General features: G+C 44.9%; 2 pseudogenes; both read right to left on the bottom strand.

Annotated features, from left to right (window-relative positions):
- Positions 1–5220: 5220 nt before the first annotated feature.
- LOC149331862 (iris pseudogene) lies at positions 5221–6360 on the bottom strand (annotated as a pseudogene).
- Positions 6361–12077: 5717 nt separating this feature from the next.
- LOC149331861 (iris pseudogene) lies at positions 12078–13217 on the bottom strand (annotated as a pseudogene).
- Positions 13218–13453: the final 236 nt, after the last annotated feature.

Below are 13453 nucleotides of genomic sequence, written 5' to 3'. Positions count from 1 at the left end.
TCTGGTGAGCCTGTTTTGCTAGGAAATCTGTTTTGACAATATTTCTAAAGCTTAAACACGTGAGATGCAAAGATGCAAACCCGGCACTGTGGCTAACACAAATCTGCATCTCGTGTGCTTTCGAAAACCAAGCAGCCGTTGAACGCGCACAGCTATAGTCACGAGGACACGTCGAACTCGAGTCCCATCACTTTCTAAGGCGAAAGCCTTTAATGCCTCATCGTTGTCGACAGAAGGTAGTCAGCAGAAGGTTATCAGGAGAAGATTGTCAGCAGAGGTGCTACTGTTTTTCTAGTCAGACCGGAAAAAAGTCTTCGTGCACGATGGAATTCGAACCACCATCCTTCCGTTCCGCAGCCGAGCGAGGGTGCTAATGGCTACGCTACTTCCCGCCAACGCATATGTAGTTCCCCTTGTCTAGTACGCTGGAGAGTGTTTGCAGAAAGGCGCCGAATCAGACGGATGTCTCCCAAACGCCCTCCAGTGTCTCCAGCATTTAAGATTCCCAAACAATTGTGTACTTAATTAACGTCTTAACCACTGATCAGTGACACGAGCAGCAACACCTCGCAAAAGGCTTTCGCCACACCGCACTACATGTCAACAGATTACCCCCCCCCCCCCCCCCCCCCCCCCTGAATTTTGTGTCCTTCTTTAGCTTGAGTGGTAGCCGCCTGTGGCTGCTCGCAACTGCGAAGGATAGATAATTCCGAGATTGCGAGGTCATTTAGGAAGTTAGAGTACTGAGCACAGAACGAGTACTCTTGCCTGCAGACAGAGCATAGCTTCGCCTGACGCCTTCGCTAATGTGGTACTTCAGCACTAAGTGATATACGAGCCAGGTAATGGCGCCTCGTCGCATCTACAGCGCTGCTCTGCTCCTCGACGAAACGGCATATAGTGGTTCAGGTGCCTCAGCCAGTTTTTGGTATTTCTAAACCTTTAGAAATTACTTTGGTTACCCGCACAGGGAGAATGAAAAAGCATTCATGCCCCCTTCAAACTCGCTGCCTCTCTATGCTTTGCTTTAGACTGTTGGCCTCTCTTTTTACTTCTTCCCGTTTTGGCATCTACCGCTATTTTGATGAGCATTTTGATGAGATTATGTTGCAGTTTTCAGATGTTCGAAATTTTTTTCCGAGAATATTTGACGTGACTTGAACTTAGTTAAAACCCTGAAACATTTTTCCTTTGCACTTTTCTGCGCAAAACCAGCAACGAAACCTGTTTCTAGGCATCAAAAAGGCGCAGAAGACAATTTTCGTTAAAGCGCTTCGATAAAATGAGTAAATCAAAAATCCCATATTGTCTCTTAACAGAAGATAGGCAGGTTTCAACGAAGCCACCCACCTGCAAATCGCAGCCCTGAAGTCTGCTGCGTCCAGCCAGCCACGGCGACTCTTATAGCAAACGTTTACCCCTACGTGGATATTTTCTGCGTTCCCAATTGTGTTTAGGGGCATTGTATTGTTCCCCGCGACGCACGCCTCGCAATATCTTGCCCTGATTACGTGACCATCTGGAATACTGCCCCAAGAGCCGGCTGTGAGATCAGCTGTATCGTGAATAGCCTCGAAGCGACTGAGAAAGGAGTGGCAAACTTTTGTGTGGGCATGTGGGGTTATAACGTCTCAAAGGGACTTGGGCTATTAGGGGCGCCGTAGTGAGGTGATCCGGAAATATGGACAACCTGGAGCTCTTTAACGTGCCTTGACATCGCACAGTACATAGGCCTCTCGAATTTTGCCTCCATCAAACTTCGACCGCCGTGGCCGGTATCGAACCCGCGTCTTTTGGGTCAGCAGCCGAGCGCCGTAACCACTGAGCCACTGCGGCGGCGCGGTACACTTTGGGGAAAGCAATGTTTTAAGATATGCGCCGTCAACTTGGGAACATGTTACAGAGGCTATGTAGAACTCGTGCCTTGTCGGGTGAGCTCATTACAACCGTAATTCGGCAGAACATTACCCGTTGCTGGTGTTGCGAACACACGATGCGAAGAATGCCGTACTTGCGGTCAACTTTCTGAGGGACTGTAGTAAAAGCTATGGCGGAATGGGAAGAGGACCAGCCTTTGTTCCGTGCCGTGCCACTGCGCCAATTATGCCGGATAGTACACGGGGGTGGCTTCCCTCACCCCCAAAAACGAATGACCAGAGCATCCAGTTCCCGTCGCAGTGCCTTAATGACCGCTTCCTCCCCTGTCGCCTAATTCCCTAATTCTGTGTTGTGGCTCTCAGGCGTATTTTCTTGAGTGTGAGAGAGAGGTAGAATCTTTTGTATAAAAGCTTTCGCCTCGTCACCATAGCCTTCACGGCATATGACGCTATGGAATACCTCTTTCCCGTCTTCGTTCCTTCTGAGCGAGCTACTTTTAGAATAATAGACCTTGTCTGGCGAGAAATCTTAGAGTCAGTGCGGGTATTCGTGCATGATTCGGCGTCCTGTCTGATGTCGGAAAAGGGACTGGCCGTTTTACCCTCTCGTCACTGGAAAGGGTTCCATTATAAACCAGTCCCTTGCCCTGCTGACATAGATCTCGTCGCTTAAATAGTTGCACCTCTTACTCCCTTTCAGCGTCGAGAAACTTGGGACAAAATCTTGAGGTAGCTGACGTTTACGCGTTCTTACGGTGGCAGGCTCAAACCTAGGCGTTTGATGCTCCGATAGAGGTGCCATGCTTATGCACTCAGGTATCCGCCTACTAAATGCAGAAATAAAGGCATTTAAAAAAAAAATATTTGAAGCCTCGTGTAGCAGCCGTGTCTAGGAGAATGCCGCACTCTCCCCAGCCAGATGATCAACCGTTAGCTTTCATTTGGCCCACTGATGCAAGCCTTGGAATTAGTGAAGTCTTTCATGCAGGTATATTGTACCTCACATGGTTAGTAATGTTAAACATGTTATTTCTTGTTATTCCATTCAAACATTTTAATTTGGCCCTATGCGCCGCTTCACATCTTTTCGTTGTTTTCTGTTTTGCTTTTAAAGAATCGAACTCTCTCATCGCTTTTAAGTCACTTTGTGTTAAAGAGTTTCTTTTTTCGTTTTATCAGATTTTACCGACTTCTGACATTAACTGCAGCTGATAGGTGGCGTGACAGTGATCCTATATATTATGTGTGTCTCTCAATAAAAAATTCAGTTGTCAGTAGCGCGTCGTGCTGTTTTCCTTTCTCGTGATTGTTTTTGTGTCGCGCTAACTTTTATCTGAAACGCTTCTCGACGTTTTGTTCGGAACAGTAGAATTCGTTAAGTTTAAGCTGGGTCGAGTTCAGGTGCTCCTACCCGAGCAGCACAGCTCATCGACCCCAATATTGGAAACGTACTGAAAAAGGTCGGTCCTGGCAGGGACCAGAAGGAAGCCAGCCATTCCCAGTATTGGGCCAATTAGGACTGGCCTTTTCCGACACGTTTCCAATATTGACCCGATTACCTGTCCTGCTATGGATAAAGTTTAATCCCTGTGGTAGCAATGTACTGCCACGGGCAAAACTCTCCTGGACACGCGAGAAAGAACGCATACGCTTAAGTTTTTTTCGTCTGGCTGTGGCCCTCGACCATACATGCGAATGTGAAAGTCGCAGTCACCTTTTTTGAAATACGCGAGTAAATCGGGCACTTGTTAGTACGCATCGCGTCTGTTTGCCTGGGAGTTTCTTTCCGTCAGTACCATTTTCCAAAAGTAACCTAGGAAGCAGGAGTTTGCTTCTGAACCCTATAACGGAGCCTTTACGGCGCCCCTAATAATCCGAAGGTATCAAAACGTGAGGAGAAGGTTTCACCTTACTCTTTTCAGATTTAGAGCTTATGGCCTGCCATATAAGTGCTTCCCTACGCCGCTGAGAACCAAACCACTTCTGGCCGGTTACTTTTGGCAAAGACGTTACTCAGGGCACGTGGTAAAACTTAGCATACCTCCCCTAATTAAAAAAAAAAACTGCCAAAAATAGCAGCGTAATTGTGGTCTTCAGCTCCATCACTTTCGATGCAGTTTGCATTAGGTCCGAATCCCAGCATGTTTTCGCTGCTGTTGCGCATTCAGCAAGGAAGTGTGCACTTCAGAAGTGTGGATTCAGCTAGTAAATGTGCAAGTGTTTCCTACGTCTTGCTTTTGGCAAGCCTTCATACGTCTTAGGGACCTTGAAAGGAGAACTAAATGAGGTTTTAAACTTAATGTAGTGTCAATACTGAGGCCTGTGCTTATATATGTGCCTGCAATCAAATAAATGATCCGCTTCATTTACAGTACTCTTAGTGACTTCTTTTAGTTTTGCACAATTATAAAATGGTTATGCTGATTATCACATTGATGAAATCTTTAGTCAGCATGTGTGGGAATGTCAATTCAAAACACCGCTAAAGGCCCTTATTGTGTTACCGGAAAAGGCGAAAATTTTTAGCCTTCGAAATCGAAACCGTGGAAGCGGAATTATAGATTAATTTCGCATCGTGAGAGCTTCAGGGATAGATTATCCGTGGAAGATGGTGAACACGGCCGCCTTTCTAACTAAGGTCTATAGCTGCAGCGAAAATGAGTATACACATGAGTATACACAAATGCGTATACACATTTCCCGCTTTCCCTCATGCTTAAATAAATGGCATCCAATGAGCAGCGCATGAAGCACTATTTACCTGGAAAGTTTCTAGTTGTTGCATTTCAAGAAATATATTGCACATTTACTGTCCAGAAGAAATATTTCTAAGGAAAAGTCGAACTAGGCCCTAGTACTCGACCAGACACTCGTAGATGTAGCGGTCTGTTAAAAAAGATTTTGGATAGTTTAAGTGATATGCACCCTTCTTCTGCACCGTTCAACATTTCTTACATCTCCTCAGCTTCCTATTGGTGCGAACCATCTATATTGTCTTGCAGCTTTGTGGTCCCAGACTTCACGTTTGATGAATATTAAGGATTTTGTGATTAGTGTGAATGGCATGTATGCAGAGTACAAATTTCGCGACGTGTGAAACCACTCTGGACGCATTGAGAGAAGAGTCGAACAATTTCAAAAGAATGCTCAACCTTCTCGAATATGATAAAGTTCGTTTGAGAAAATAGCGACAAATACTGTAGCCTTCGCCTTCGTCTCTTTATTGTTTAGTTTTTCAACACAACCCGTGCACTGTACTGAAGAATGCTTCTCTGCGTTAATGAATCCGAGATTCGTAAAGCTTCATAAGGATTCGTATTGCCACTCCTTCCTTCGATGGACGTCAATCCTTAGGATTACGTACTGATCCCATAAATAGAATTAAATTGTCCTGGTTTCTCTTAATGAGAAACATGAAAGGATGATCAACGAAGAACTTGATGGGCTTATTCGGGTTAGGACCAGCACTCCCAGGCATGTTAGCCACCGAAGCTGCAGCTGCCACCGTGCCGTTCTCGTTGACCTCAACTACCGCTTCGTGGATAATTCCGGAGACCGAGGGACTGCCGTTGTCGAACATCCCCGATAAGTCACTCCCCGCATCGAAGATGAGGTTGACACCCAGAGCTCTAAGGACATCCTTCATGCCTTTTTTGCTCTGAGCCTTGAACTTTGGAAGGGACAGCTGCACTAGAGGCCTGGTCTCGAGGCTATCGAGCAGAGAGCGTAGATCGTAATCCGTCAGTCGCTCTTCCAGAGAGGTCAATCCATCAATTTCATTCGGAAGGACGATCACCATAGAGTATTCGTCTCCCGCATATGGCATCTCCAGGCCCTGGACATTCCAGTCCTCGGAATCGCTGACCTTGTATTCACCCTCCTGGAACATCATCTCAACCTTCACAGTGTTCTCAGAGTCAAGGTGGAAATCGGCGGAGCTCGTGTATCTCGGATTGAAAAAAGAACCCCAATTAGCCTTGAAGTAGATGGCATTGACCAGGATTAACTTGGTAGCTGTATCGACGCTTCCTGGCTCGAGAAGATTCTGAATTTTAGAGTTGGTTTTCTTCGAAACCCAGTGATTGATTTCTTTTCTGACGGCATCGGGGTTGCGCTCGAAGTCCACCGACAGTATGCTGGCTCTGTAGAATTCCTCCAGCAGAGTCTTGTACTCTTCTCGAACAGGGTACTGACGTGCACTGTAGAGTCTGTTCGCTATGCGAAAGATGACGCTGGGGTTTGAGAGGCTACAGAGGGCTTGAGAGAACCTGCGTATATTGTCCTCTCCTTCGTTGCCGGCTTGGAGGAGGTTGGATATCTCTTGGGCGGTGTTGCCGCGAGCACCAGCGAGGAGCATCGAAAGCAATGCGGCGATGCTAAACGGCGAATAGACGATGTTTTCGCCTGGATTATCGTACGCCAAATGTATGTACATTTCCAGGGAAGCATTGAATAGGTAGAATCCGAGTCCGTTTCCCTCCATGACTTGTATCGCTCTGAAAAAGAATAAAATGCATCGATTAGAGGATGCAAGTTTCGCAGTCCCCGCGTGATGATGTGCATGTTGCCGCTCGAGTTTCGAACAGAGAGCTCGCTTTGCAATGATGCTCTGTAAGTCATTCATCGTACCATTTGAAAATGTGTGCAACGAAAACATATAATCCGTTCTCATGCTCACCACTGCGTAAGTACTTTCCAGCTCAGCCACTGGGCCGAAAGCCAGAGCAGTGCTATGGAGCCATAATGATGCCATTCTATTAAAGAAAGCTTTAAAATGCAGACACACTTTCACAAGTTTTATTTATATGTTATTCAGGAATTATTGTAATGGGCGATGAAAATTGAGCCTCACATGTTTCTCAAAAAATATACACTGCAAGTTACGTGAGACCAATCTGTGCACATAAGTTAAGTTTCTAGAAGGACAATAAGTGATGTGATAATTGCCACCATCAGGCACGTACTTAACACCAACGGTATATGAACTTTTTAGTGACAACATTAAGCGGGCATGTTTAGTTTATAAACTTAGATCCAGTGGTTTTTTGCGGTGACGTTCGGCTCGAAAACCCTCCCAGCGTGACGCCGCGTTTGGTCTGTCAATGGTACCGAGCGATCAATGAGTCTGGAAATTGTTGCCCTACCTCTTTCTGGTATAGAAGTAGAAGAAACGCCAAAAGCAATAGTTTAGTTACACTATAGAGTAATTTTGCGTTCACTGTTCAGTCACAGCGTTGCATGTGTAATTAGTAATTACGCTATATCAGTATCGTCTCGAAACACTCGTCCTGTACAAGCATTGTACCAAATGGAGTAGTTTTGAAATGACGCTGCTTGTATATTGCTAACATTAACATTGATGGTGAAGCGTCAGAAATGTTGTAAACAATGCTTAGTCACTTAGTTGCCTGACTACGAAAGTTATCAATTTGTGTCTCCCTGGCCGGATAGCTTATGTGCAGAGGAGTATTGCGCGTGTCTTTAAGTGCCAAATTTTGTCAAATCTGCAAAAATTATTTTCTTTGTGCTCTATATCACTAACAGAAAGAAGCTAGCTGTGAAATCTTCTCTCCAGCATCACAACTTTGAGGCAAAAAAAAAAATTCCGAGCGTGGTGCTTTTTATACGGTACGTACATGACCTCGACAACTTAACAACAATTCGCTTAAAGTTCAGCCTTAGCTCAAATTCCTATAATCATGCAACTTATAGGAAGTACCATGTTTGATAAACAAAAACCAATATAAGGCTGCTGCCCTGCTATTAACCAATCATTTCTCCAATAATCTACATCTTGAGTCCGCTGAGGGCGTCCTCAAATCAACTTCGTCATAGGTGAACTCTATTTACGCATTTATTTTGGCCATGGCATTGACTCCATCTCGAGAGTTATGTGACATTTCAAAAAATTATACTCTTCCGCATTGCCATGCACAGCCTACGAAGCGCATGTGTTCAATATTTCTCCTTAAATCTGTGCTCTCTGAACACCGCGCTATGCGTTTGAGGTGTAACGAACTGCCCACTGATTTATCTCCAAACAAATTTCTAGTATTTCAGCTGTTCACATTGCAGCGGTTTTTCAGCCAAGTCTAGCCCTGAAATTTCAAAACACGCTCTTGATTTTTAATGTTGGTTTGCACGGGACAGTAATTCCCGGCTGTTGCTATGGCGGACGCGAAGAGAGCAAAGGAATCTTGTTTAACGTTCGTATCTCTAAATCGCAGCGTAAAATTTTTAACTCTTAACGTTTTAGGCGGCTGGCCTGCCGTTAAAGATTTCCGGCGAGCCTGTTTTGCAGAGAAATCTGCTTCGAAAATATTGTAAAAGCTTTAGTACTCGAGATGCAAAGATGCAAACTCGGTACTGTGGCTAACAAAAATCTGCATGTCGTGTTTTTTCGAACAGCAAGCAGCCGTTTAGCTCGAGCATATATTGCCATGAGGACATGTGACTCCGTGAAACTCGAGTCCAGTCACCTTTTGCGTGCAGCTTTAGCTTTAGTGGTAGCCGCCTCTGGCTGTTCGCAACTGCGCAGGATAAAGAATTCCGAAATAACGAGGTCATTTAGCAAGCTGGAGCACCGAGCACAGAACGAGTACATATGTCTGCAGACAGAGCGTAGCTTCGCCTGACGCCTTCGCTAATGTGGTACTTCAACACTAAGCGATGTACGAGTAAGGTAATGGTGCCCAGTCACATCTGCTTCGCTGTTCTGCTACTAAATAAAAGGCCTTTCGCTGTTCAGGCTACACAAACAATTTCTGGTATTTGTAAACCGTTATAGATCACTGCGGTGACCCGCACGGTGAGAATGCAAAAACAATGATGCCTCTCTTTGCTTCACTTTAGACAGTTTTCCTCTCTTATTTCCTCTTTTTCTCTGTTTTGGCTGTTTGCCCCTCTGTTTACTTCTTCCAATTTTGTCGTCTACCACTATTTTGATGAGCATTTTGTTGAGGGTACCTTACAGTTTTCGGGAAATCGAAATTTTTTTCCTGAATATTGGACGTGACCTGAACGAAGTTAGAACACTGACAATTTTTCCCTTTGCACTTTTCTGTGAGAGACGAGCAGCAAAAGCTGCTTCAAGGCATCAAAGGCGCAGAACACAATTTTCGGAAAGACGATTCGATAAAATAAGGAAATCAAAAATACCACAGCCTCTCCTATCGGGTGTTAGGCACGTTCCAACGAAGCCAGCCACCTGCAAATCGGAGCCCTGAAGTCTGCTGCACCCAAGCAGCTAAAGCGACGTTTATGTAGGAAACGTTTATGCCTACGTGGGTATTAGCTGCGATCCCATTTGTATTTAGGGGCATTCTATTCTTCCATCGCGATGCACGCCTCGCAATATCTTGCCCTAATTACATGAACACTTGAAATACTGCTCCGAGAGCCGGCGGGGAGGTCATCTGCATCACGAATAGCGGCTAAGCGATTGAAGGAGGAGTGGTAAGCTTTTGTTTAGGTTTATGGCGTTATAACGTCTCGAAGTGACTTAGACTATGAGGGACGCCGTAGTGAGGTGCTCCGAAATATCGACAACCTGGGGTTCTTTAGCGTGCATTGACATCGCACAGTACACAAGCTTCTGGAATTTCGCCTCCATCGAAATTTGACCGCCGTGGCCGGGACCGAACCCGCGTCTTTTGAGTCAGCAGCCGAGCACAGTAACCCCTGAGCCACCGCGGCGGCGCGGTAAACTTTTGGGAAAATAGAGTTTTAAGATATACGCCATCAACTTGGGAACACGAAACAGAGGCTATGTAGAACTCCTGACTTGTCGGGTGAGCTGATTACAAGCGTAATTCGGCAGAACATTACCCGTTGCTGGTGTTGCGAACACACGAAGCGAAGAATGCCGTACTTGCGGTCAACTTTCTGGGGCACTGTTTTAAAAGCTATATGCAGGAATGGGAAGAGGACCGGCCTTTCTCGCGTGCTGTGTCACTGCGCCAATTAAGCCGGCCAGTAAGCAATTGTTGTTTCCCCCACATCCCCAAAAACGAATGACCAGAGCATCCGGTTCCCGTCGCAATGCATATGGCTTGCATATGGCGTCGCAATGCATATGGTCTGCTTCTTCCCCTGTCGCCTAATCCCATATTCTGTGTTGTGGCTTTCAGGTTTATTCTCTTGAGTGCGAGAGTGAGATAGAATCTTTTTTGTAAAAGCTTTCATCTCGTGACCATAGCCTTCAGGGCATATGCCACTATGGAATCCTCCTTTCCCGTCTTCGTTCCTTCTGAGCGAGCTAGAAGCGCCTGAGCTACTATTGTCTTGCTTAGTACGAGATAAGAGGAACATTATGTCGTCTTGAGTTTCTCAACAATTAGAAACCTTCACTACATGAACGCTCTTTAGTGTGGCCATTTTCTCTCTAGTACAGTTCCGAACTCTGAATAATACCCCTCGTACATTCGAAATCATTTCGTTGCTACTGTTAAATCTATTATGAGGCACTTCGAGGCATGCTCATTGGGTTTGGAGTTTTTAGGATACGAGAAAAATGCATCCCAGGTAACTACAAAGCTCAGTGAGCAAACGCTTTCATCTTGTATTTTCCCAATGAGTATAGACACCTAACATTTGGATGCGTGTTTTTGTCTTTGTAATGCAGCGTAAGGTGCTATTTTATACAAATTACCAGGCGGCATACTCCTACGACTGCTGAATAATTTAAAATCAAATTTTTTCTTGATATGTTTAAGTTTCGGTTTCAACAGCCGAAGGATGTCTGTGACTTCAGAGAGGTTATAAGTCATGTGAGGCATGAAGAACTGCAATATAATCGGTGCTTCTACATTTTCTGCCAATCCGGCCCTTGATGAAGGCTGGCTGAGCACTATAGAGAACTAAAATGTTGAAGCAGTGATTATATCGCAGTTTTGCATTCCTCACGTGTCCTGTAACCTCTTGAAACCGCAACTGAAACAGCATAACGAAAGATTTCGATTATAAATTATTTAGCGGTCGTAGGCAAACACCACACGCTGATTCATGCACAGTAATGCCTTCCGGATCATTGTGCATAAAAAAAAAAAACATGCCACAAAAATTACGTGTTTCTACTCCTTTAAACGTCTCCGTTCAGCAGTCCCGGTCCTGAATCATGTTGGAAGATGTCTTCTACGCAGTTGAAACAGTGCCAATGATAGCGTTGTTAAGTTCAGATTGCAGCCTTCGTTGATTCAAAAGTGGCGGGATGCTTCGCACAAAGTGATTGTGAGCCAGTGCCTAAAATTACGTATCCGAAGAAAAAAGAACGCAACTGGCCTTTTTCGTGACCTCGCAGTTAAGTTTATATTTTTGCAAAATGCTGACTCCTGAGAGGAAGAAAAAGTTTTCTCTCATTCCTTTCTATTTGTTACTGGAGAGGAAAAAAATCTTTCAACATCAAAATCAAAACCTTGGAAACAGTTTTATGTGATTGCTTGCGCATATTAGGAGCCTCAAGAATAGAATATTCGGAGATCTTATGTACTGTCGTAGACCCAATTAAGATCTTAAAACACGGTAAACAAAAATGGATAAATTGTATATACAGGCTTCGCACTCTCTTCCATGCTGAAGTAAATGGCGTGCCTTGATAAGGCATTAGGCACAGGAAGCAATTATTTCTTTGAAAGTTTCCATAATTTTGTTTCAAGAAATATTAAACGATTAGTGTCCAAAGCAATTATTTCTATGCCTTAAGTCGAAGCAAGTATTTCTATGGATTATGTCGACATCCACCAATGCCTAGGTACTTCTTCAGGCATTCGCAGTAGCGTGCTCTTGAAAGTGATGTGCAATATTTCAAGTTTTGTTTTGGCCTTCTGGCCCTACTTTTAGAAAATATGCTCCTAATATGCCCATTGGCACCGCCCAACTGTATTTTCTGCATCTTACGTGTGCCACACTCAGACGATTGATGAAGATTAAGGATTTTAGAGTTTAGTGCGAAAGGCATTTGATCACAGAAACCACCCTGAAAGCAGTGACAGACAAGTAAAGAAATATAAGGAAAGTGTATGGTTTTACAATATATGATAGTTTAAAACAGCCATGAGAGATCTTTCTTTTGTCATAAACTCTTTATTGTTTCGTTTTCTCAGAGGACCTATGGAGTTCTCTGAGCCATTTTATCGAGAGTTTAAGAAAGGAACAAGATTCTTAAAGAGGAAGATAAATTAATACTTCAGGCTCCGCTGCGCATCAAGCGTTAGGATTACGTACCGATCCCATAAACAGAATCAAGTTGTCCTGGTTTCTCTTGATAATAAACAAGAAAGGATGATCTACGACAAAGTTTATAGGTTCCTCTGGGACAAAAGAACTTCCTCCCATGATTGCAGCAGATGCGGCCGCGGCCACAGTGCCGTTCTCGTTGACCTCAACTACCGCTTCGTGGAAAATGTTGGAAACTGGAGGACTGTGCTTGTCGAACATCCCCGACAGGTCTACACTCCTCGCGTCGAAAAGCTGTTTGACACCCAGAGCTGTAAGGACATCTTTAACGCCCGTTTTGCTTTGAACCTTGAACTTAGGAAGGGAGAGCCGCACTTGGCGGTCTGTTTTGAGGCTATCGAGCAGGAAACGAAGGTTATAATCCGTTAGTCGCTCTTCCAGAGAGGTCAACCCATCAATTTCATTCGGAAGAAGGATCACCATAGAGTATTCGTCTCCCATGTAAGGCATCTCCAGGGCCCGACCATTTGACTCCTCGGAATCGCTGACCTTGTATTCCCCCTCCTGGAACATCATCTTAACTTTCAGAGTGTTCTTAGAGTCGAGATGGAAATCGGCGGAGCTTGTATCTCTGGGATCGAAATAAGAGTCCCAGTTGGCTTTGAAATACATGGCGTTGACCAGGATAAACATGGTTTCCGCACTGACACTTCCTGGTCCGAGAAGATTCTGAATTTTAGAGTTCGTTTTCTGCGAAACCCAGTCATTCACTTCGTTTCTGATGGCATCAGGGTTGCGCTCGAAGTCCACCGACAGTATGCTGGCTCTGTAGAATTCTTCCAGAAGAGTCGCGTACTCCTCTCGAACAGGGTACTGACGTGCACTGCAGAGTCTGTTGGCTATGCGAAAGATGACGCTAGGGATTGAGAGGCTACAGAGGGCTTGAGAGAACCTCCGTATGTTGTCTTCGCCTTCGTTGCCGGCATGGAGGAGCTTGGATAGCTCTTGGGCGGTGTCGCCGCGAGCACCAGCGAGAAGCATAGAGAGCAATGCGGCGATGCTAAACGGCGAATAGACGATGTTTTTGCTTGGATTATCGTACCCTAAATGTATGTACATTTCTAAGGAAGCATTGAACAGGTAGAATCCGAGTCCAGGTCCCTCCATGACTTGTATCGTTCTGAAAAAGAATGAAGTCTGCAGATAAGAATGTGCAAGTTTCGAATTTCCCACGTTACGGTGTGTATGTTGGCCCAAGAGTTTCCAACACAGACCCCGCTTTGCAATGCTACTCTGTAGGTCATCCATCCTGCCATTTTCCAACGTATGCAGCCAAAGTATATGATCTCTGGTCACACTCACCATTTCGTAAGCACTGTCCAGCTCAGCCACTAGACCGAAAG

The sequence above is a fragment of the Amblyomma mixtum genome, chromosome 8, assembly GCF_055824585.1.
Source record: "Amblyomma mixtum isolate Tamu chromosome 8, ASM5582458v1, whole genome shotgun sequence".
Taxonomy (NCBI): domain Eukaryota; kingdom Metazoa; phylum Arthropoda; class Arachnida; order Ixodida; family Ixodidae; genus Amblyomma; species Amblyomma mixtum.
This window is presented reverse-complemented; position numbering and strand designations above follow the sequence as displayed.